Here is a 21153-nt window from a genome sequence, read left to right as displayed (position 1 = left end):
GCTCATTTACAAATTTACGTATCATGGCCCCCAAAGTTCCATTAAACTTCTCCACCATGCCATTTGTTTGATGATGGTAAGGAGTGGCAACCAAGTGATTTACCCCATGAGCTTCCCAAAGGTTTTTCATAGTTCCTGCCAGGAAATTAGTCCCTGCATCGGTGAGGATGTCGGAGGGCCAACCTACCCTGGCAAAAATGTCTGCTAGTGCCTGGCACACACTTTTAGCCCTGGTGTTGCTTAGAGCTACTGCTTCCGGCCATCGGGTGGCAAAATCCATGAAAGTCAGTATGTACTGCTTTCCTCTGGGTGTCTTTTTCGGAAAAGGACCCAGAATATCCACAGCTACTCGCTGAAATGGAACTTCAATGATGGGGAGTGGCTGGAGAGGGGCTTTGACCTGGTCTTGGGGTTTTCCCACTCTTTGGCACACCTCACAAGACTGGACATAGGTAGAAACATCCTTGCCCATTCCCTCCCAGTGGAATGACCCCCCCAAACGGTCTTTGGTCCTGTTCACCCCAGCATGGCCACTAGGGTGATCATGGGCTAAGCTCAAGAGCTTGGCCCGGTATTTAGTTGGAACTACCAACTGTCTCTGAGGATGCCAGTCTTCCTGGTGTCCACCAGAAAGAGTTTCCTTGTATAAAAGTCCTCTTTCTATAACAAACCTGGATCGATTAGAAGAGCTGAGAGGCGGTGGGTTGCTCCGTGCCGCCGTCCAAGCTCTCTGGAGGCTTTCATCTGCTTCCTGTTCGGTCTGGAACTGTTCCCTTGATGCTGGGGACATCAGTTCCTCATGGGATTGTGGACCTAGGCTTGGTCCCTCTGGAAGCGATATAGGGGATGGAGCTGTTTCTGTTGACTGTGAACCGCTCTCCGCTGGTGCACTATGTTGGGATTCAGGCTCCGGCTGAGCCTCTCGTGTAGGGTTATCGGCTGCTGCCAGTTCAGGTTCGGTGGGGCCCTCTGGTGTTGAGGTTGCAAGTACTGGATTCAGTGCTGACACGGGGTCTGGTGTTGGTTGTTCGGCTGGTTCTGGTTCTAGGACTGGTTCCGTCTGGGTCTCTGGGACTGGATCCACTACTGCTGTTGCAGACATTGGCCTGGGGTCCGGGTCCATCACCTCTGACTGGGTCCTGATAGAAGTTTCCGGAACAGAGCTAGGCCTCACGGCTTGTTTAGCCTGGCTGCGGGTGACCATTCCCACCCTCTTGGCCTGCTTCACATGATTGGCCAAGTCTTCCCCCAACAGCATGGGGATGGGATAATCATCATAGACTGCAAAAGTCCACATTCCTGACCAGCCCTTGTACTGGACAGGCAACTTGGCGGTAGGCAAATTGAAAGAGTTGGACTTGAAGGGTTGAATCGTCACTTGGATCTCTGGGTTGATTAAATTGGGGTCCACTAAGGAAGCATGGATAGCTGACACTTGTGCTCCGGTGTCCCTCCACGCGGTGACCTTCTTTCCGCCCACACTCACAGTTTCCCTCCGCTCCAAGGGTATCTGGGAGGTATCTGGGCCTGTGGACCTCTGGTGTGATTCCGGTGCAATGAACTGTAATCTGTTGGGGTTCTTGGGGCAGTTGGCCTTCACATGCCCCAGCTCGTTACACTTAAAACATCGTCCAGCTGACGGGTCACTGGGGCGAGGAGGGTTGCTGGAGAACGGGGTGGTGGGACGATAAGGGGTCTGGAGGGTTCTTTGGGAGGTAGGTGGGGCTTTGGGCGGCCCCCGGTAATAGGGTGTGGTCTGGGGTGGTCCCTTCTGCTCTCCACTCCAACTGCGACCAGTTTTCTTCTTCTCTGCCACCTCCACCCATCTGGCTCCAATCTCTCCTGCCTCAATTACAGTTTTGGGTTTCCCATCTAGGATGTATCTTTCTATTTCCTCAGGAACACCCTCTAAGAATTGTTCCATTTGCATTAGGAAGGGCAAATTTACTGGAGATTCAACACTTGCTCCTGATATCCAGGCATCCCAATGTTTCACAATGTGGTAGGCATGTCGGGTAAATGACATGTCTGGTTTCCACCTTAGGGCTCTGAACCTCCGACGAGACTGCTCGGGTGTTATCCCCATTCTGACTCTCGCCTTGGATTTAAACAGTTCATACTTGTTCATGTGTTCTTTAGGCATTTTGGCTGCCACCTCAGCTAAGGGTCCACTGAGCTGCGGCCTCAGCTCTACCATGTATTGGTCAGTAGAGATGTTGTACCCAAGGCAGGCCCTTTCGAAGTTCTCTAAGAAGGCCTCAGTATCATCACCTGCCTTGTAGGTGGGGAACTTTCTGGGATGGGAAGTGGTACCTGGAGAAGGATTGCTAGGGTTTGTTGGTATATTCTGCTGGGCCTTTATCTTCTCCACCTCCTCCACATGCTTCCTCTCTTTTTCCTTCTCCTCCAGTTCTTTGGCCCTTGCTTCCATTTCTTTGTCCCTTGCTTCCATTTTCAGCCGCATGAGTTCTATCTGTCTTTCATGTTCCCTTTGTTTTTCCTCAGCCTGAAATTTGGCTAATTCGAGCTGTAGTCGAGCCGCGGATTTTGCCATTCTAACCTCTCTGTTTTTACTAACTTTACACCCGAGGTTTAGAAATAAACAAACAAAACTTGGCTGTAAAATTTTGCTGTGCTGGAATAGAATACCTATTCTCTGATAGTGATTGTCAGCCTACAGAAAAAGACAATTCCCTTGTCTCTGCTCTGGGCCCAAATCAAAGCAAAAAACCTCCAACTACTTGGAAACCTGCTTACCAGCAGCCCAAAGGAAAAAAAAAATTCCTTTTCAAACCTGTGCTCCTTGTAAAACAAAAAAAATCAAAATCCTAAAAAAAAACCCTGCCACTTTTGTCTCCAGGCAAATGGGTAGAACACACACCCCCTATTTACTTTTAGGAAGAAAAGAAAAAAAAACTCTGGGTTGGAAGACTGTGAATTTCCCTGCAGGAGTTAAGTACCCTGCCTCCAGGCAAAGAAAACCTGCAATTCACAAAGATAATCCCCTTTTGTCTCTGCTTGGCCACAAAGCAGAGAGAAACCAAGCTGCTTTCAGTTTCAAAGCTGCTTTCTGGACTTTCTTTCCAAAGAAAAAAAAATTTCCTTTTTAAAATCTGTATTTCTAGTTCAAAAAATCTCAACTGGATCTCAAATGATTTCAGGTTAATCCCACCACTGTGCCACCATGTCAAGGTTCCTCCCCACTCTGAACTCTAGGGTACAGATGTGGGGACCTGCATGAAAAACCTCCTAAGCTTATCTTTACCAGCTTAGGTCAAAACTTCCCCACGGTACAAAATATTACACCCGTTATCCTTGGAATGGCCGCTACCACCACCAAACTAATACTGGTTACTGGGGAAGAGCTGTTTGGACGCGTCTTTCCCCCCAAAATACTTCCCAAAACCTTGCACCCCACTTCCTGGACAAGGTTTGGTAAAAAGCCTCACCAATTTGTCTAGGTGACTACAGACCCAGACCCTTGGATCTTAAGAACAATGAACAATCCTCCCAACACTTGCACCCCCCCTCTCCTGGGAAATGTTGGATAAAAAGCCTCACCAATTTGCATAGGTGACCACAGACCCAAACCCTTGGATCTGAGAACAATGAAAAAGCATTCAGTTTTTTACAAGAAGACTTTTAATAAAGAATAGAAGTAAATAGAAATAAAGAAATCCCCCCTGTAAAATCAGGATGGTAGATATCTTACAGGGTAATTAGATTCCAAAACATAGAGAACCCCTCTAGGCAAAACCTTAAGTTACAAAAAAGATACACAGACAGAAATAGTTATTCTATTCAGCACAATGCTTTTCTCAGCCATTTAAAGAAATCATAATCTAACACATACCTAGCTAGATTACTTACTAAAAGTTCTAAGACTCCATTCCTGTTCTGTCCCTGGCAAGAAACAGCATACAGACAGACCCAGACCCTTTGTTTCTCTCCCTCCTCCCAGCTTTTGAAAGTATCTTGTCTCCTCATTGGTCATTTTGGTCAGGTGCCAGCGAGGTTACCTTTAGCTTCTTAACCCTTTACAGGTGAGAGGAGCTTTCCCCTGGCCAGGAGGGATTTCAAAGGGGTTTACCCTTCCCTTTATATTTATGACAGCTGGACTATGGGGTAGTCAGATGTGGGGCTCCCTCAGCCTGCTGTAGATTAATAGTGAAAGAGAGAGAGCATAAACATGGGCCTGACTCTAGCCTGGGGTTAGCGCACTCACCGAGGAGACCCAGGAGCCAGGCTTCCTCCTTCAATGCCTTTTTAAAATTGTTTATCCAGCATGCAACTGCTTCAACAGGAGAGACTGGGAGACTCCCCATCAGACTAGCCCAGGGCCCAGCGTACTCACCAGAGAGGTACCAGGTCCACAGTCAAACCCTTTCTCCCCTGCAGCTGCTGAGGGGACTTGAACTGGGGGTCCCTGAGAAGCCGTAAAGAAGGGCCGCCACTGCCTATGAAGCAAATGGTGTAGGCACCTACCCCCAAGGGCAGGCTCACAGCTGAGAGTCCCAAGCAGAGGGAGGTGCCTCCCTGCAGCCCAGATGTAGGCACCAACCTCCGTGAGAGGGGAATGGCGGGGCTCTGCATGCCCCTTGGCTTGGCGCCTTCCAGAGGATCGCTGAGGTAAGGAGAGGCCTAGGATGCTGGCTTTTGTGAATTGCAATCTAGGTGCCTGTCTCCCCCTGTGCATTGTACCATGAGTCGGAGTGCCGCCTAACCCAGGCTTTGGAGGATTTCTAGGTGCCTAAAAGTTAGAGATGGTGACACTGAGGGCCACTGCACCTATGTTTCTTTGTGAGTGTATCCTGAAGTGGTTAGAGTTGGTGTGATCCTGGGCCGCAAACCCAATGACCATGCTGACTATGAGTGAGATCACACAGAAAACTGGACTGGTGTTTAGGTTGCAAAGTCAAGTAGAAAGTCCAGAAATGCCAGGATATTCCCAGGCAGCCTTAACTCTGCCCCCGTGTGCTTGCACCAGTCTTCAGTCACATGATCAGACACTTTTCCCCCTCAGGCAACCTGCTTAATTCCACTGCTTAGTATTTTTTGTCTTCATAATTCAGCACGTGGCTTCTTGCCACCACCCAAACCCTGCACAGGCTGCTGAATTGCCTTATGGGCATTTCTGTGCATGCCTCACCACAGCTCGAGTGTCTTGCAAAGCTGCATGACTTTGGCCTGGATGCACAAAAGGTGGTAGGTGCCTAGGGCCTAAGTCCCAGTTTGAGAATCAGTGTGATACATAAAACTCCCACTGAATCTTGGCAGAACCTAAACTCACTTGGCCCCTAAGATTTCAGTAAAAGTTCCCTCCACATCTATGTTTCTGCCTCTGGACATGTGCAGTGCAGTCGTCCAGGGGCTTATCTCCCACCTGAGCTGCAGAGCAGGTCTCAAACTGGGGTAAGCCAGGTATTCAGCCCTGTCGCATGTGGGGCCTGGTCTGGTGGGTGTTCTCAGAGACTTCCTGACAGGGTGGGCCCCTCAGGCAACATCACACAAATCAGGGCAAAAACTTCCCTCTTAATGCTTAGCCCAGTGGTGAGGGTCCTCACCGGTAATCATGTGGGAGCCCCCCTCTGGCTGAGTGGGAGAAGGGATTTGAACAAGGAGCTGACACCCCTCACAGAAATGCTCGAAGCATCAGGCTCTGGGTTATTCTGCTGTGGGGCGCCCTCATTCTCACCTGGTGAAGCTGTTGCCTGCTGGATAAATAATGAAAGAACTAGTGGAGCAGTGGGCCTGGATCCTAGGGCTCCAGGCCGTGGCCTTGCAATGATTCAGAGAAAGGTCAGGCCATGCAAAAATTAAGGCTCTTATAGCTACATTGATCTGGGCACGACAAGTGCTGTACCTGCCAGATAGGATTGCCAGGTGTTCAGTTTTCAACCGGAATGCCCGGTTGAAAAGGACCCTGGTGGCTCCAGTCAGCTCCTCCACCTAGGAGCCAGGGGGACATGCTGCCCGCTTCTGAGAACCACCTGAGGTAAGTGCCACCTGGAGCCTGCACCCCAAACCCCCTCCCACACCCTAACCCCCTGCCTCAGGTCAGAATCCCCTTCCACACCCTAACTCTCTCCCAGAGCCTGCACCCAAATGCCCTGCCTGAGCCGAGCCCCATTCTACACCCCAAACTCCCTTCCAGACCCTACACCCCACACTCCCTCCCACACTCTGAACCCCTTGGCCCCAGCCCAGAGCCCTCTCCTGCACCAAAACCCCTCATCCCTGGCCCCACCCCAGAGCCCACACCCCCAGCTGTAGGCCTCACTCCCTCCCGTACCTCAACCTCCTGCCCAAGCCCAGTGAAAGTGAATCATGATGTGGGAGAGTGAGCAACGCAGGGACAGGGGTGGTGCCTCGGGGCAGGGGTGGGGCAGGGGCAGGACAAGGGTTTGGTTTTGTGCGATTAGAAAGTTGGCAACCCTACCGCCAGGCTATGGAGGCATGCTCATTGGGGTGAGCTCTGTCTGTCTCTCACTTTCTTAAAGAGTCATTTGGGCCAGAGAAAGCGAGTGCAAAGACACAAGAATGCCCTGGTAGCATAGTGGTTAGAGCCTAGTGGTGTAGCTATAAAAGCCTTAACTTTTGCATGGCCTGACATCTCTCTTTAATACTGCAAGGCCAGAGATCTGTACGTTCACTTTACTGGAACTCTGGACCATGTTATAGAGGCTGGGTGTGTCTAAATGCTGGGCCCATTGTATTGCATTGCATTGATTTTAAATCCTTTCTTCAGTGGACTAGCCCCTCTTTCTGCTCAGTGCTGCCCTCTGAGATGCCCACTTAGCTGCAGGAAAGGGAAAAGTTCATTAAATACCCCAAGCACCGATTGCTCTTTCCAGAGTAAATCGCCTGTTCTGCTCTCCTGCCATCTGAAAAAGAATGGGATGCCGACACCAAAACGGCTCCAATTGTTTTATTATGGATAAAGCTCTTCCTGCATAATTCACCAGTTGGGCTAGCTGGGTGTTTGGGAGATATTTATAGACACTAGAAATGTCACCCGGGTGCTCAACTCATCCTTTTGAAAATCATCGCAGCTAGGATTCGGATGGGAAATGTTTCAAGAAACTCGACAGCAAATCATTTGGTGCTTTAGGAGAAAAAAAACTATGTGTTTTCCTAACTGTGTGGCTTTAAAATAGGTAATGAAATGCAGCTGGCCAGGCTATTCACTTGGAGCAATGCATTAGTCTACGGTGGGCATCTGCTGGGCATGAGCTGTGCATGGCTCTTCAAGGTAACTGCTTGCATAGAGCTATCCTGCCTACCTCCCACCCCACTCTGTGGAGCCTTATAGGAGTGGAAGGAACTGAGTGGTGGCTAGGGCCCTGCTCCCATGTACATCAGGGAGGGCTGAAACGCAAGCCCTGGCTGCAGTAAAGAGGCCTTTGGCTCTGAGCCACAGCAATGCTCCCGGGCAGCCTGGATCAGAGAGCTCAAAAGCCCAGGCAAGCCGGGGCTAAAGCATTCTTGTGACTGGGTGTACCAGGCCCTTTGAGGCCCCTTGATGGAGGCCTCACAGGCCTGCCACACCTGGACACAAGAACGGAGCAGTGAAGGTGGGTCCTCCAGGCCTGCCTAGATGAGGCTGCAGGGAAGCAGCCAATCAGAGTGAAGCAGGCCCAGTTAAAAGGTGCTGCAGGGGCAGAGTAGGGCAGTTGCTTGTTGTGACCGGATGGGTAAAGGAGGAGTAGAAGGCTGTGAGACACCACAGGTAGAGACTGTGGCGAAACCGTGCTCAAGCAGGGACAGGACTGTGGAGATCTCCAGGTGCAGAGGCCTGGGAGGGAGAATCCTGACTAAAAGGGGGCAGAGACTGTCACACAAGCTCCCCAAGTGGAGGCCTGGGAGAAGACTCTGAGAAACAGGACTGAGACTGAGAAACTCTCCAGGAAAGGACACCTGGGAGAAAGCCTGCTCAAAGGGGAAACAGAGGACCCAAGAAGGTGATGAGACAGAGTGGGAAGCAGCTCAGGAAATGCAGTCACAGCAACTATTAAAGAAAGCAGCATGTGGCTGCTATTTGTAGGGTCCCTGAGTTGGGATGAGGAGTTGTGGGCAGAGCCAGACCCTCACTGGCCACTAGGGAAATGGTTAAGCCCCAAAAGGGGGATAAGACTCAGTACTGAAGGCCCAGAGATGGGGGTATGTTGGACTTTGTGTTGGACTTTGTTACCCCAGAAGGGGTTCATCCATTTTAGATTTTATGTGACTTTGCCGGAGAGCTGAGCCACTGAGGACCTGCCTAATGAGGGCAACAGCCCACAGGGCACTGCGAAAAGAGAGAGAGTACAGTTTCACACCCACCCAACAGGAGGCGCTCATGGGAGATGAGTGTGTCCCATCAAAGTTCTCTGTTGAGGGGATCTAACTGTGCAGTCACCTTCCAGAGGAGATCAGGCCTGTCAGCATCCGGGTGGCTTCAAGAAACACTGCAAACACCTCCCTCTTGGACAAGGCTGCGCCATAAGAATGACACCCATATACTGATACTGCCTCCCACCCCTGACCCTCCTTCCACTCCCAAGCCTGACTCCCAAGCCCTTTTTACCCCAAAACAAACCACACAAAAAAGAAAATTTAATAAAATCTTTTTTTAAAAGGACAGAAGACCCAACCATCCTCTCCCATGAAGTGTTTGAAGATGAAGAAGAGCCAGAAAAGACGTGAAGTGCCCTAAGGACTTTGCTCTTGCTATTGATTTTACATAGACAGCTCCCAGATACTATGGTGATGGCCAGCAGGATAAAATCCTACCACAAATGATCACTGTCTGTAGCCCTTGGGCATTCCCTAGTGGTCTGTGCTAGGTTTTTTCCCCCACACAGGGAGCAACCACTTACTCTCAGCCTGAGTGACTTTTACGTTCGACTAAGGGAAACAACAAAAGAAGACAGAACAAAAGCAAAATTTCCACTAGAGCTGGCCAAGAAATGGGGTTTCAGCACTGTGAAAAACATCAAGGTTTTAAGATTTCCAACCCAAATCAGTAGCCCGGGGAGCTCGGGAGCCATGGGAGGCAGGTGGGTGGGCGGAAAGGCAGGCTAGCCAGGTTTCCACTGAAAGTTTTAAGAGAATCGCCACATTTCCATGGAATGTTTGAATTCCATCAAATCCGCTCTCTGCTGGGCTGACAGAAAACATTTGCCCAGCTCTATGCTCCATGGTGGGTGTCTTGCTTAGCCACAGGCTCGCAGAATGGCACCTGGCTCTGCAGATAGCAGCTTCTCAGAAATGTACAGGCATAGTACACAGACCTCAGTGTCCATCGCTACCTACACTGTGGTCTGCCTCCCCAGCACTGAGCTCGCCTGTAGCTTCCCTGGGTATTTCGTGAGATTACTGCCCAAGACAGTCATGCTTTGTACCCAGCTGCTCCCAGCTTCAGAAGGCAGCAGTACACGGAGCTAGCTTCCCATCATTCATACGGTACCCTGGGGTTACTGGCTGAATGCAGGAGATGGGTGATGGCTAACAAGCGTTTGGATTCCCCCACTCTCCTGGGGCAGCAGGGAAGCCCAGAGGGAGGGTAGAGCCTGTGGTTAGAAGGCTGGGAGGCCCTGATGCCTCCACATGTGCCGTGCCTGAACAGAGCATTGGTGCATGGTGCTGCTCATTTACCCAGCAGCACTTGCTCTGGTCATACAGAGCAGCCAGGGATCAATAAACGCTCACAGAGCCTGAGAATCTCCAGCTGGGCTCTCTCCAGACAGGGTCCCTGTCATAAATATAAAGGGAAGAGTAGCCACCTTTAAATCCCTCCTGGCCAGAGGCAAAACCCTTTCACCTGTAAAGGGTTAAGAAGCTAAGATTACCTCGCTGTCACCTGACCAAAATGATCAGTGAGGAGACAAGATACTTTCAAAGCTGCCGGGGGACAAAGGGTTTGTCTGTCTGTGTGATGCTTTTGGGGGAACAGATCAGGAATGCAGCTCAGAACTGTAAAAAGTTAGTAAGTAATCTAGCTAGAAATGCGTTAGATTTCTTTTGTTTAATGGCTGGTAAAATAGCTGTGCTGAATGGAATGTATATTCCTGTTTTTGTGTCTTTTTGTAACTTAAGGTTTTGCCTAGAGGGATTCTCTATGTTTTGAATCTAATTACCCTGTAAGGTATTTACCATCCTGATTTTACAGAGGTGATTCTTTTTACTTTTTCTTTCATTAAAAGTCTTCTTTTAAGAACTGGATTGCTTTTTCATTGTTCTTAAGATCCCAGGGTTTGGGTCTGTGTTCATCTGTACAAATTGGTGAGGATTTTTATCAAGCCTTCCTGAGGATAGGGGGTGTAGGGCTTGGGGGGATATTTTTGGGGGGAAGACATCTCCAAGTGGGCTCTTTCCCTGTTCTTTGTTTAACACGCTTGGTGGTGGCAGCATAGGATTCAAGGACAAGGCAAATTTTGTACCTTGAGGAAGGTTTTAACCTAAGCTAGTAAGAATAAGCTTAGGGGGTCTTTCATACAGGCCCCCACATCTGTACCCTAGAGTTCAGAGTGGGGAAGGACCCTTGACAGTCCCCATTAGGGAAATTCTCTATTGCTATTGCTTTTACATGGAAGATGCCCAAATACTACAGTGCTGGGTGGCAGGATAAACCCCTAAGCTATAGGCACAGTGTTGTGCAGCCCAACAGACCCAGTGCTCTGGAGAGCTCCCAGCTCAAGTGTGGAGGTGCAGTGTCACACAGAGCTTGGACAGCGTTACCATGCTGAGACACCTGCCATAATGCAAATATGACAGCCGCCATCTTGCCCAACATCAGGGCTGAAAGCCTGGCAGTTTGAGCTAAGGGTCCCAGCTCTGCAGCATGCCTGTGTCCTGTGTGGCTCGGGCTAAGGGGAGACACTGCACAGGCCTTACGCAGACCAAAGGCCTTACACAGACATTTTCAAGCCTGCTCCAAGATTCAGTTCAGGGTCTGGTCAGTTCACCCATCCCTACTGCGTTCCCGGAACCACGGGGTCAGAAAACACCTGGAGCCTTCTGGGCACCACTGGAGACCAAGAGGAAATGAGGGTGCCGTCCCTTTATGAACTGCCATGAAAGAAGCACGCAGCCTTTGCCTGAAGGGAAGGGTGCTTTGAGAGGGGGATCAGCCAGCTGCCAGCCAAAATAACTGAAACACCTTACACTTGTCATTGTTCCAGTGCTGCCTGGCTATGTTAGACAAGTTAACTGCTTGAGTCTGCTGCCAGATGAAAATTAAGACGTACCTATATGCCTCTGGGCTGTAGGATCTGCATCGTGGCCTGTTAAAAGGCCTGGTGGCAATAGGCCCCACGTGCCCATTTGGTACAGGACTTTCTGTTGTTTAAAGCAGGTTTTATTGTCCTCTGCTTTGTCCAGTTTAGTTTTCAAGTGCAGAGGAAATGAATTTCGGTGCCCTTGATTCTAAGGACCAATCCTCTGTGTGGGTGTCTCCATTTAATACTGGTTTGTACAATGTCACCTTTATGGCACCGTGTAATCCCTGAGCTGAGTGCATGTAGTACTAAAGCTGTTTCAATTGATTTGCCTCACTGTCATGCCTATGACAGATCCACTACAGTGCCAGGCGTTCCAGTCCCCTGTACTGCAGCTACCCGGGCAAAGCAAGGCTTGTAAACTGCCGTAGAGCCCATCAAGCACTGACAGTGAGGGAATGCCGTATTTGAGGCTACCTGAACAACTTCAGTTCAGCCCCCTCATGCATCTAGCCTGGGCACTGAATGAGGCAGGGGTCCTATGGAAAAAACTGGTACGGGATCATGCCACTAAAGCTGTCTCTGGGTGCATATGCAAAAGGGGGTGGGGGAGGGGCGGGAATTAAAGTTGTATGAACATCTGTAAGTCTGGCATGTCCTAACTTCTGAGAGCTTTAGGTTACAGCCTAACTAACAGGGGGTTTGCATGTAATTTCTTAGGGACTTTTTTAAGGAAAAGGGTAAAATCCAATCTTATTGTGTACAACCCCTCCTCCTGTAGCACCAGCCGAGTGTCAACCCTGTGTCTTCAGCAGAGGCTGACACCATTGAATCATAGAATCATAGAATATCAGGGTTGGAAGGGACCCCAGAAGGTCATCTAGTCCAACCCCCTGCTCAAAGCAGGACCAATTCCCAGTTAAATCATCCCAGCCAGGGCTTTGTCAAGCCTGACCTTAAAAACCTCTAAGGAAGGAGATTCTACCACCTCCCTAGGTAACGCATTCCAGTGTTTCACCACCCTCTTAGTGAAAAAGTTTTTCCTAATATCCAATCTAAACCTCCCCCACTGCAACTTGAGACCATTACTCCTCGTTCTGTCATCTGCTACCATTGAGAACAGTCTAGAGCCATCCTCTTTGGAACCCCCTTTCAGGTAGTTGAAAGCAGCTATCAAATCCCCCCTCATTCTTCTCTTCTGCAGGCTAAACAATCCCAGCTCCCTCAGCCTCTCCTCATAAGTCATGTGTTCCAGTCCCCTAATCATTTTTGTTGCCCTTCGCTGGACTCTCTCCAATTTCTCCACATCCTTCTTGAAGTGTGGGGCCCAAAACTGGACACAGTACTCCAGATGAGGCCTCACCAATGTCGAATAGAGGGGAACGATCACGTCCCTCAATCTGCTCGCTATGCCCCTACTTATACTTATACTTATTGGCAGCACTAAGGTCATTAACTGCTAGCAGGAGATAGGTTTTACCCCCCTGTGGGGATGGACTGCTAGGACCAGCGTGTTCTTTTTCTCCCCAGCCTAAGCATTGGGGGAGCTCCCACCCCATGAGGTGCCACTGGCCACTGGGCCCATGTATGGAGTCCAATGGTCAGCCCAGCCCAGCTTTCCCACTCTACAGCTGCTCTGGCAGCTCCCAGGAGTTCACTGTGCAGTGTATGCTTCCGTTATACGGAGTAGCTTTGGGCACAGTGTGGGCCTCGCTCTTCACAGTGTTTAAGTCGATTATTACATGTTGACAGGCTGCCAAAATTTCTCTAAGGAATGAAAGCAAGAGCTGGGAAATGGTCATTTTCAAAAATTTATCTCAGCAAATGCTGAACAAAATGTCATGGGCCAAAGAAAAGGTACTTCTCTAGCCTGAGGGCTTTCTGCCTGCTAAATCTCAAAGGCCTGCTACAAACAAGGGCAGTGCGAGAACTTTTCAAAGAAAAGGCGACAAGAATCCTGTATCATGGAAAGCGTTAGACAATCTAAATATAGGGGTCACCCCCCCACAGTACAATAGATCAGCAACCATTTCTCAAAGAGAGACGAGAGGCATGGGTAAAGGTATGAAGGGGGTGAGGGTATGAAGGGGGGAAGCAACCTCAGCTGAATCAAGGACTGATGGACAGTGGGTTTGTTTAGGGACAAATTTAATACAATGCTTAATGAACACATTATAAATCCCATTGGTAGCCAGCCCACAGTGATGGTTAAATAAGTGTACAAAACCAGCCATAATTCATCAGCTGCAGATGCATTTCCTTTATCATAAGAATGGCAGAATTAGCACATGTAATTAGAACTGGGTTATTAGATTTGTGCGGTTTATTATGAATGGTTTCTGAAATGGCTATAATTGGTCAAGCAACTCGACAAATTCATTTACTTTGTTAAGGCTTGTGCACTTTATTTGAAATGGTTTCTTGCAGAGATAAGACCTTCAGGGAGCCATGGGCAGCCCTCATAGCACAACAAGCACTGGCTATGCCTGTTGTGTGGAGGAATGGTTTGTGGCTATAAAGCATGTGTGAAGCATTAACATGTCTGGGGCCTCTTTGCAGCCTGTTTACCAACATTCAATGTCTCCAGGGTTCATTGTTGGAAACTCTCAGCCTATTCATCAAGATTGTTACAGAGAGCTTCAAGGGGTGGATTGAGAGTGGGCTAGTCCAGGGTGAGTGGATTAGCTTCCTAACTGCAAAATATTGCCCTTTAAAGCATTGAGTGGAGCAGAGCTGGTCTGGGGAGCCATATGTTGCAGTGGATCCCAGGTGGGATTCACAAAGTTACTGGGGTGCCTAAATCTCAGACTCAGTCCAGTTTTAGGCTCCACTGTGATCCACAAAACTCTTACCAAACCCCAGAGGCACCTAAACTCTCTTGTGCTTAAATTTGCATGGTAAACAATTCCTCAGTACCTATGTTTCTGCCTCTGGGGATGAGCACTGCTGCCTGTCCTATGGTGTCTGGACGCCTGTCTCCTGCCTAAATCTCAGAGCAATCCATAAATCAGGGGAAGAGAGGCATTTGCCTAACTTGTGTGCAGGACCCAATCGGCTAGGCGTGCTGGTGTAACACCAACAGTCCCCAGTCGGGATCAAACCTAGGACCTCTGGAGCTAAATGCCTGATTCTCTAGTTCATGAGCTAAAAGCCACATGGCTCTTAGCTAAGGCTGTAGAGAAGACTCATTAATCTCTCTCTACATGGTCGCGGTGCCACTACATGGGACAGAGCACCACACCCAGGAGGTGGGTGGCTTACACTGGGGGGCCGCTTACTGGAGTGAGTCCCATTCAAAAGCTTGCTGGAGGAGCAAGCAATGGTGGCAATGCCCTCCTTATGACTTTTGGCTCAGTGGTGAGAGCACTTCTCTGGAGCATGGGAGACCCAGGTTCAATTCTCCTGTCTCCCAGAGAAACAGAGAGAACAACTATGTAGAGTGATGGTTAGGGTAGACACCCAGAGGTGAAGGACCCAGCATTTGCTCCCTCCACTCTTTAATTATTTATCCATACTGGAGCAGTTTCAACCCGACAGACTGGGGGAGCCTTGCATCAGAACATCCCATAACTCAGTGGTTAGAGCAGTCTGCTGAGAGGCAGAAGGCCCTTGTTTAAATCCTTTCTCCCCCAGGCAGAGGGGGGAATTGAACTTGGGGGACCCATACCCCAGCCAAATGCGCTAACTGCTGGGCTAGATGTGATAGGTAGGCCCTGGTCTTTGCCTCCAGCCATTTTGTGTGGCCTGAGATAGGAGCCAAAGTCATTCTCACTAAAAGTGGCGTAGGTGCTGAAGCTGCCTGGCTCCAGGAGAGGGGTTCCTGTCCATGGATCGCTGGCAGAGCTAGGCACCTCCTTGCAGCTGGGACATAGGCACCTATGTTGGAGAGAGAGAGGTGGGGTTTTGGACTCACCCCTCCCCTCAGCATCTCCTATTGGCTAGCTTAGGAGGCTCCCTGCCTAGCATGCTAGCCTTTATGTAGTGCAGTCTGTGAGGTGCCAGTCTTGCCCCATTTGCTGTGTAGGAGCCTGGGAGCCCAGCTCAGGCTCTGGGGATCTCATTCTTGTTCCTATGATTTTCTTGTTAGACGTTGTAACTCGTAAGGATTGCAATAGCTACGTCCCTCTTGGTGCTCCGGGCCTCAGCATCTGCAATGGCTCCACCAGGGTGCAGCATGAATTAAAATGAGCCATGGCCCAGGAACGAATCACTGCCATAGACAATAGTGGCATAACCTGCCTAAGGGGACATTTCTTCCTAAATGGGGGTGGGCGGGGTTGAGGTGAGGGCAGGGCAATGTCTACGACAACAGGTGTGGGGCGAGGGAGGGTAGAAGATGTTATTTCATAAAGGACAAGGGACTACAGTCAAGGTTGGGGCAGATTCTCTGTCTTGCTTCACCCCATGGCACCATTCAGGTGACGTGAGGGGAGCAGAACTGCCTACAAACAGACCCACACTGGGTCTCTCCTGCCTTCTCTTCCCCTAGTCAATAGTACTGGGACGTGTTGGGGATGGGGGCAGGGGGGCAGGAGGAGGGGCAAGGCTAGTACTTGCTGTGCTCTGGCTCTTCCCCCACTGGTGTATGGTCTCTGGGGGTCTGCTGCCACCTGGCACAAATTAGAGCAGCCCCAGGTTGGGCTGGCACCAATACTCAGGGAGTGTAACTGTTTGCTGGATCTCAGCCTATTCTCATTTCTCCTCTCCTGGCTGCCCTAGGCATACACAGAGTTCGGGGCAGGGGGGAGGGGAAGGGATGGCATTGCCCCCCTGTCATAAATATAAAGGGAAGGATAAACCCCTTTAAAATCCCTCCGGGCCAGAGGAAAAATCCTTTCACCTGTAAAGGGTTAAGAAGCTAGGATAACCTTGCTGGCACCGGACCAAAATGACCAATGAGGAGACAAGATACTTTCAAAGCTGGATTGGGGGAGAAACAAAGGCTCTCTCTGTCTGTGTGATGCTTTTGCTGGGAACAGAACAGGAATGGAGTCTTAGAACTTAGTAAGTAAGCTAGCTAGATATGCATTAGATTCTGTTTGTTTAAATGGCTGAGAAAATAAGCTGTGCTGAATGGAATGGATATTCCTGTTTTTGTGTCTTTTTGTAACGTAAGGTTTTGCCTAGAGGGATTCTCTGTGTTTTGAATCTGATTACCCTGTAAGGTATTTACCATCCTGATTTTACAGAGGTGATTCTTTTTACTTTTTCTTCTGTTAAAATTCTTCTGTTAAGAACCTGATTGCTTTTTCCTTGTTCTTGAGATCCAAGGGTTTGGGTCTGTGTTCACCTATGCAAATTGGTGAGGATTTTTATCAAGCCTTCCCCAGGAAAGGGGATGTAGGGTTTGGGGAGGATTTTGGGGGGAAAGACGTTTCCAAGTGGGCTCTTTTCCAGTTATATATCTGTTAGATGTTTGGTGGTGGCAGCAATAAAGTCCAAGGGAAAAAGGAAAATGGTTTGTACCTTGGGGAAGTTTTAACCTAAGTTGGTAAAAATAAGCTTAGGAGGTTTTCTTGCAGGTCCCCATATCTGTACCCTAGAGTTCAGAGTGGGGAAGGAACCTTGACACCCCCCAGACTACGAGTCTCAGAGGCAGGCAGCCTGAGTATGCAATGCAATGAGTTTTGCAGAGGAGGGGAGATGTGCTGTTCCCAGTTTGCACCCCTGAGGCAGGGAGTCAGAATGTTGTTTATAAATAGAGTGATTTATAAATAAATAGAGTGATTAATGGGTAATTAAGATAAGAAAGGGCTGTAAGGATATTTCCTAAAGTTAAATGATCTGATCCAAGCTTGGTGAACTGCAAAAAGTAAAAAGAAAAAGAGGACTTGTGGCACCTTAGAGGCTAACAAATTTATTTGAGCATAAGCTTGCATCCGATGAAGTGAGCTGTAGCTCATGAAAGCTTATGCACAAATACATTTGTTAGTCTCTAAGGTGCCACAAGTCCTCCTTTTCTTTTTGCAGATACAGACTAACACAGCTGCTACTCTGAAACCTGCAAAAAGTAAGTAGCCTAAATGATAGAAAGTAATTGTAGTTTTTTTCTACATCTGTTTCAATTGTTGTATTCAAGAAGTGGCAACAAAGTTACTAATATCTTTCTTTGAGACAATAACTGAGTTTTTAGACAAAGGAAATGCAGTAGTTCTAATCCAGTGGTTCTCAACCTTTCCAGACTACTGTGCCCCTTTCAGGAGTCAGATTTGTCTTGTGTACCCCCAAATTTAATCTCCCTTAAACACTACTTGCTTACAAAATCAGACATAAAGTAAAAAAGTGTCACAACACATTATTACTGAAAAATTGATTACTTTCTCATTCTTACCATATAATTACAAAATAAATCAATTGGAATATAAATAGTGTACTTACATTTAAGTATATAGTATATAGAGAAGTATAAACAAGTAATTTTCTGTATGAAATTTTAGTTTGTACTGACTTTGCTAGTGCTTTTTATGTAGCCTGTTGTAAAAGTAGGCAAATATCTAGATGAGTTGATGTACCCCCGGAAGACCCGCTGGTAGACACGTACCTCTGTTTGAGAACCGCTGATCTAATTTACCTGGATGACAGTAGGGCATTGATACAGTTCCACATGAGAAATTATTACTTAAATTGGAGAAGATGGGGATTAATATGAGAATTGAAAGGAGTATAGGGAACTGGTTAAACGGAAGACTACAATGGATCATACTGAAAGGTGAACTCTCAGGCTAGAGGAAGGTTACTAGTGGAGTTCCTCGGGGATGAGTCTTGGGACCAACCTCATTTACCATTTTCATTACTGACCATGGCACAAAAAGTGGGAGTGTACTAATAAAATTTGCAGATGACACAAAGTTGGGAGGTACAGCCAGTACAGAGGAGGACTGGAATACCATACAAGAAGATCTGGATGACCTTGTAAATTGGAAGACTAGAAATGGGATGATATTTAATAATGCAAAATGCAAGGTCATGCATTTAGGGACTAACAACAAGAATTTTTGCTATAAGCTGGGGGCTTATCAGTTGGAAGTGATAGTGGAGGAGAAAGAGCTGGGGGTACTGATTGATCATTGGATGACTATGAGCCATCAATGTGACACGGCTGTGAAAAGGCTAATGCAGTCCTGGGGTGCAGCAGGTGAGGTATTTCCAGCAAAGACAGGGGAGTGTTAGTACCATTACACCAGGCACTGGTGAGACCTCACCTGGAATACTTTGTGCAGTGCTGGTCTCCCATGTTTAAGAAAGATGAATTCAAACTGGAACAGGTGCAGAGAAGGGCTACTAGGATGATATGAGGAATGGAAAACTTACCTTATAAGAGGAGACTCAAAGAGCTTGACTTGTTTAGCCTAACCAAAAGAAGGCTGAGGGGAGATATGATTGTGCTCTATACATATATCAGAGGGATAAATACCAGGAAGGGAGAGGAGTTATTTAAGTTAAGCATCAATGTGGACCCCAGAACAAATGGATATAAATTGGCCATCAACAAGTTTAGGCTTGAAATTAGGTGAAGGTTTCTAACCATGAGAGGAGTGAAGTTCTGGAGCAACCTCCCAAGGGGAACAGTGGAGGCAACTGGCTTCAAGACTGAGCTTGATAAGCTGATGAAGGGGATGGTATGACTGGACTGCCTATAGTGGCGTGTGGCCCATCTGTGACTGCCTGTAGAAAAAATTCCCAACAGCTGGAGATGGGACACTAGATGGGGAGAGCTCTGAGTTACTACAGAGAATTCTTTCCCAGGTGTCTGCCTGGTGGGTCTTGCCCACATGCTCAGGGTCTAATTGATCATCATATTTGGGGTCAAAAAGGAATTTCCACCTGGGTCAGATTGGCAGAGACTGTAGGGGGTTTTCATCTTCTCCTGCAGCATAAGGCATGGGGTCACTTGCAGGTTTAAACTGTTGTAAATAGTGAATTCTCTGTAACTTTCAGTCTTTAAACCATGATTGGAGGACTTCAGTAACTCAGCCAGTGGTTAGGGGTCTATTACAGGAGTGAGTGAGTGAAGTTCTGTGGAACCAGCCCCACTGCAGGGGTGGGCAGGAGGAGGGCATGGAGGTGGCACCCCTGGAATTGGCCCAGCTGTGGGGGTGGGAAGCACTTGGGCAGGAGACTCCCCATCCTGCCTCCCCTCAACAATGGGGCTGATTCCACTGAGGAATGTCAGGGTGGCTTGGGGCTTGTTTTTCAACTACCCCCAAGCACAGGATCTGCTCATGCAGTCACTCCCCAGGACCACAAGCTGGGGAGCCCTGCACTCACCTTATGGCTATCAAGGAGCAGGGGTTATTCCAGCCCTGATTTGTTAGTCTTTTTTAATATACCAGTTTGTGTCCTCACTAGCCAGAGAAATGCCTAGGCCTTTCTGGGGGCTGTTTAGCTCTTGGCCTCCACACAGTCCTGTGGCATGCAGTTCCACGGGCTGATTGTGCACTGTACAAAGCAGTGTTTCCTTTTGTTTGTTAACTTGCTCCCCCATTTAGGTGGTGTGGGCAGCACCGAGCATGCCCTGCCGGGTCCTATGCTCCAGGCTTGCAGCCCGATTTTTCACAGCAGAACAATAGGCACCCAACAGCCTGGTTGCTTGTCTGAACTGATGGCACAAACCACAAGAGGTTCACCTGGCCGGCCTGTGAGAGGAGAGGCTGGGTGAGGCGAGCACTCCTGCTGACTGGTTCAGCCAGTGACTGATTTATCCTGCTGTATCTGGAGGAACAGTCTGTGCCCCACCCCTGCTGGCTGCTGCAGCCAGCTGCTGGAAATAGCCAGAGATCACACACAGCAGCAAAGCACGAACCTGGGAGTCATTTTTAATGCTCTATCAAAGGCTGCAAAGCTGCCAAATTTCCTGCCCACTTTGGGATTTGTATCAAATCATGGGAGGGACACAAAGGGGGACACCAGCTAAAGGGGGGGGGACATGACCTCCCCACAAGACCCACCATGTGAACCCCCCCCATGTGACTCCTCCCCACCCCATCCCCAGCCCAGGCCCCTGCACTCTCCCCATCCCCTGTTACCTGGGGGAAGGGGGGGTGGTCTGTCCTCCCACTGCACTGGGAAGGGTTGAATGCCTCAGAAAAGGATCCTCAGAAGGCAGCATGCTGAGCCGCCTAAGCCAGCCAGGAGTGACATGCAGAGGACAGGGGTGAGGCTCGGGCCAAAATCCTGAAAGGTCTTTACATCCTAACTCCCACTGATCTGGCCCTCTGGGCACCTTCCTCCACTGGGATTCCCGCCTGTAAACCCTGTGCTGGAGTTCAATGCCCAAGCCAAGGGCAGCCCGTTCTTGTGAAAGCCAGAGCTAGGGTAAGCCCATGATACCTACTAGCCAGGGCACTTCTAGGGGATGCTGGACACCTGGGTTTACAGCCCTTCTGAGATAGCCCAAGGATGTGAACCCTGACCAGCGCTGAGTAGAGCTGTACTATCATCTCCTGTGACTTGCATATTATGTCTCTATTAATGCAATCTAAAATTGCATTTGTTTTTTGCAACAGCATTGTACTGCTGACTCATGTTGAGGTTGTGATCCACCACAACTCCCAGCTCCTTCTCAGCTGCGCTGCTGCCAAGCCAGTTACCCGCCATTCTGCAGTTGGTTTTTCTTCTCTAAGTGTCAGAGTAACAGCCGTGTTAGTCTGTATTCGCAAAAAGAAAAGGAGTACTTGTGGCACCTTAGAGACTAACCAATTTATTTGAGCATGAGCTTTCGTGAGCTACAGCTCACTTCATCGGATGCATACTGTGGAAACTGCAGAAGACATTATATACACAGAGACCATGAAACAATACCTCCTCCCACCCCACTCTCCTGCTGGTAAAAGCTTATCTAAAGCGATCACTCTCCTTACAATGTGTATGATAATCAAGTTGGGCCATTTCCAGGTTTTCTCACCCTCCACCCCCCCCCCCCCCCCACACAAACTCACTCTCCAGCAGGAGAGTG

This window comes from Caretta caretta, chromosome 14 (assembly GCF_965140235.1).
Source record: "Caretta caretta isolate rCarCar2 chromosome 14, rCarCar1.hap1, whole genome shotgun sequence".
Classification (NCBI taxonomy): domain Eukaryota; kingdom Metazoa; phylum Chordata; order Testudines; family Cheloniidae; genus Caretta; species Caretta caretta.
This window is presented reverse-complemented; position numbering follows the sequence as displayed.